Source organism: Phalaenopsis equestris, unplaced genomic scaffold, assembly GCF_001263595.1.
Source record: "Phalaenopsis equestris unplaced genomic scaffold, ASM126359v1 Scaffold000096, whole genome shotgun sequence".
Lineage (NCBI taxonomy): Eukaryota > Viridiplantae > Streptophyta > Magnoliopsida > Asparagales > Orchidaceae > Phalaenopsis > Phalaenopsis equestris.
Genome location: NW_018164538.1, coordinates 29,185 through 33,779, shown reverse-complemented (window position 1 = coordinate 33,779; position 4,595 = coordinate 29,185). Strand labels below are relative to the sequence as shown.

The 4,595-nt window shown below is 34.9% G+C and overlaps 1 protein-coding gene across 2 annotated transcripts in view; it reads right to left on the bottom strand.

Moving 5' to 3' along the window:
- The window catches only part of LOC110020389 (peroxisomal membrane protein 11-5-like), a 16,552-nt gene extending 12,973 nt beyond the window's left edge, over positions 1 to 3,579 (bottom strand). Inside the window, exons 1-2 of one of the 2 annotated variants that reach the window (XM_020718476.1) lie at positions 3,420 to 3,579; positions 3,208 to 3,256 (exon numbers count right to left, since the gene is read on the bottom strand). The gene's annotated coding sequence lies outside the window, so the exon portion shown is untranslated. The remainder of the gene's footprint in view (positions 1 to 3,207; positions 3,257 to 3,419) is intronic. The other variant, XM_020718477.1, reaches the window with a different exon arrangement.
- Between the last annotated feature and the right edge of the window lie 1,016 nt (positions 3,580 to 4,595).

The following is a 4,595-nucleotide window of genomic DNA, read 5'->3' as shown; positions in this document are numbered from 1 at the left end:
CTTAATCGAGAGCTACAAAAAATGGAAGAGGAATATAGAATAGCATATTGGTTTCTGCCTTTTATAATAAGCAAACAAAACCATAAAAAGGAAGCGCAGGAAAAACAGACGGAGAGCTTCACGCGGCTACGCAATTCCGCGGAGAGAGGAGAAGACGCGGGATTAATTTGGGAAAGCAAACTAAGCAAATTTAAGCTTTCCCTAATCCACGAATCCAGAAGAAAAACTGTCCAAATAGAATAGTGGATCGGGCTCCACCTAACTGAACAGAAAAAACTCATCCTTACCAAATGTGTTTGGATATCCCAACTAAAACATTCTTTAAAGATATAGGGATATGAATGGGTAATTTAAAGAGAAAACAAACATTTAATTCTTATTTATTTTTGTTAATGATTGAAGATATTAATTAAATATTTGAGGATAATAATTTTATTTGACTTCTTTCTCTTGCGCCACACTAATAGTCAAATTAACATTTCAAAATTCATAAAGATGCACCATATGACATGCTTTATTTTTTTAATAATAAAGAGTGAATTAATCATAAATCGTGTAATTTGAATTAATATATTTGACAAAATAACATTCTCAAAGTCACTCCAATATGCAATTTGGTTGGCACAAGGTGATCATAGGCACCATTTGATAGTTAACTTTTGGGACATGCCAATCACAAACTCTTGCAACCATAACTAATCAACAACCTCATCTTTCAATTACTAGCTCTTTTTCTTTTTGTGAGTCAAGTACTATATCAAAAATTAATCGTCTGCCTTTTTTTCAACTCATTTTACTCAATGTAATCCCATAGAACTTATACATTCCGATGTTTAAGGATCATCCTCTACACTATTTATTCAAGGTTATGGATACTGTGTGTTATTTGTTGACGATTCTACTCATTTTTCCTAGCTTTATCCTATGCATCACAAGTCTGAATTTCTATCTCATTTTATAAAATTTAAACAGCTTGTCAAACTTCAATTCGAGAAGCAAATAAAAAATTTAAAAACTAATAAAAAATTTAAAAACTAACTGGGCGGTGAATACAAGAATTCACAATTCAATATTTTTCTACTATCTCATGGTATTCATCATCAAACAATCTGACCCTAAACACCAGAACTGAACGGAATTGTTGAAAGAAAACATAGAAGCATACTTGAGACACGTCTAACTCCAACCTTTCCCCTTCATTTTGGCTTGAAAGAACGATTACAACACTTTACCTCATTAATCGCCTACCTTCAAAGACCACCTCACAGTTTTCACCATATCAACTGCTAAATGAAAACCCCCCCAAATTATAGTCACCTACAAACATTCAGATGCATCTGCTTTCTTTGGATTCAACCACCTCCACGCAACAAACTTCAGCCAAGGTGTGTCGCTTGCATTTTTCTCAGAAATCGTAAAAATACAATAGACTACAAATGTCTTAATGTTGCCACCGGAAAAATACATATATCCCGGCATGTTACCTTCAACGAGTCCTCATCCCCTACAGCAAACTTGCTATCAATAATCCACTGCCTTCACATACAGCTTCGCCACCCTTCACACTTCACCCTTCGCCCTTCGCCCTTCGCCCTTCGCCCTTATATCTACCTCAATCCCATCTTAGCCACCCATCACTACAATGTGAACTGCCTCTCCACCTCCACGAATACCCTCCTCACCTATACAGCCAGTCAAATCTCCACCCAATACACAACCCTCCCTCCAAATTCCCCCACCACATCCCATGATTACAAGATCCAAAACTGGTTTTATTCTAACCAAAAATATCTTTGATCTCTTGCACCTTTCTCAACCTAAAATCAAACCCCTCATCTACAAGCTAGTAACCCGATATCCCCATTGTCAACATGCTATTGCTGACGAAATAACAACCCTCAAAACTCAGAATATTTGGGTTCTCGTCCCTCCCCCCATTGATCAACCAATTCTAGGCAGCATATAAAAGTTCAAAATCAAACAAAATTTTGACGGTACTATTGTGTGATATTAGGCAAACTTGTGGCTCAATTTTTTCAACAAGAATACATCTTAAATTACACTAAAACTTTCAGTCCAGTGGCAAAGTTACCCACCAATTAAGTCCTTCTCACTATTGTTCTCCATCATCAGTGGCAAGTACTTCAGAAGGATGTCTCCAACGCCTTCCTCCACGGCAACCACAACAAAACCATATTCATGCATCAACCATCGGGATACTCAAATCCATCCTATCCAAACGATGTGTCATCTTTAAAAATCTCTCTACGGTCTTAAACAAGCACCTCGCCAATGATTTGACGCATTTTCCTCTTGCCTGACGCATGTTCCTCTTGCCTGACGCATTTTGGGTTTCAACTGAGCCAAGTTGATTTGTCCTTACTCATCCACAATCACAATTTTCACACAATATACCTTCTTTTATACGTAGATGATATCCTCCTAGCAGGAAATGATCAGAGCATGATATAAAAACTCATTCAAGAACTGCACAATGCTTTAATGATGAATCTCATTGGCCCGGTCTCCACCTTTTTGGGTATTCAAATTCAGCACGCCACATATAAGTTCCATTTATCCCAAAGCAGCCCCCTGAACCACAGTCACCCTTTCCCAATCCCGCTCAGTTCAAACACCTCGTTCATAAAGATGCACCTGCAGCTCAACACACCATTAGGCTTCACAACTCTGAATCTCAACCACAGACCTACAACCTCCAGAATCTATCTCAGCCGTCCAACAAGAACCTAGATCTTGTCCTTTTCTTTGTATCAGTTTATGTTTATGGTAGGCAGCTGCTGCATTCCTGCTCTCCTTCTTCTTTTTCACTTCTGCGATTATGTTTCTTGTCTTCATTTCTGTTTCTATTCGTTCAGGGTTTCGTTGATTTCCTAGGTTGATCAAATGCTTAGGTTAATCCAACCGGATTTGATTGACTAGTTGGCTTGGGCTAGTGGACTAACCAAGTTTAACTTAGATGCTATGACTCAATCCAAAAATAGGCATCCCCATCTGGATGATAGAAATGATTTTTTTTTTAGTCATATAAGAAAGATTTCTCAAATTAACAGAGGTAATAATCTACCATGCAAATAATTCTAAATTTGTGAAAACACGTATATGAAATCAAATTTGTAAAAACCATGAAAGACATCGATAACCAATTTAAAAGGCTTGGACGATAAGAAATAAGAAATATATCTTTACATTAAGCGGCACTTTGGTAGCAGGATTTGAGCAGGATTTAACCAAAATCCTGCCAAAAAAAAACAAAGAAAAAATAACTTTAAATCCTGCAGAATCCTAAATCCCCTTTCTCCTCCGTTCCCTTGAATCCCAAATCCAGCTGTTAGGCCGATTTACGGGGACCTACACAAACTGAAGTACGCGAACAAGTATGGGGGAAGGACGGCGATTACCTTCGCTACTTCGTCGAAACCCTCTTCCTGTGCACGCCGCTGGCCCCGTCAATTCCTTCTCTAGCTCGCGACCACCAGATTTCGGCAATTTGGATGGGAGCGAAAGAGCGGCGAGGGATGCTGGCTTTATCACTTTACGAGCAAGTATTTCTAATTTCGAAGTATTGGTATTTGTGCGTTTTAATTAAAAAGAGAGAAATAGTTTATAAAGTAAAAATATTCTCCTCAACTAAAGTTATGTTCGAAATTCACTAATATACGGATATATGTAGGTGATAAAAAAATTAAAAAAAATTTATTTTGAAGTTGAGAGATACTTCTACCTTGTTATTTCGCATTATTCAGGTGTTATTATGGTGATATTCATGTGTTATTTAGCTCTGAAAATATTATCGACGTTAAAATAGCATAATAACACATCAATTACACTACAATAACACAAGAGTAATATTCTTCTGTATTACCGGGTTAGATCACAGAAAAACGTGTGTGTTTTCTTGAAGTCACGTGTCTGCTTATCAGTGAATACCGAATGTAACTCTACGTTAGGAGTCCCGATGTAATATTTTTCTAGTTTTTTAATTAATGTTATTTGAAATTTTATTTAACATAGCAAAAATCATTACATTTAATTAATTTTATAAATTAGTATTAAATAATTTGTTTAAATGCTACCTTATACTAATTATAATTCACACTCTCTAATAGTTTTAATAAGTCTCTAATAGAATTTATGATTGTTGCGTGAAAGAATTTATTAGGTTAGCATTAAAGGTTTTAGGCAAAAATATAGAAAGAGAAAAAATACAAATTAATGTATTAATTAATCTGTAATTAATAGTACAATTTTAGTTAATGATTAGTTTAATTATTAAGATAACTTATTAATGATTAGTTAAGTAAAATAGAAATATGTATAAGAGATTCATTATTTTACTCAAGTTCTTATTAATGGTTAATTCGCTTAATAAATACTTAATTGTTGATTAGTATTATATGAAGTGATAAAATTTTTAAAAATTAAATTATTATTTACTATTGCATAGTTATTATGTCAGTTTAGGTTCATATTTAAACTAATAAATTTAAATCTTCAATAATTTACCAAACATGTTTATCTTAATTGGGTTTAAGACCTCTTATGCCAAACAATTTAAAGATTTAACCATCTTAGAA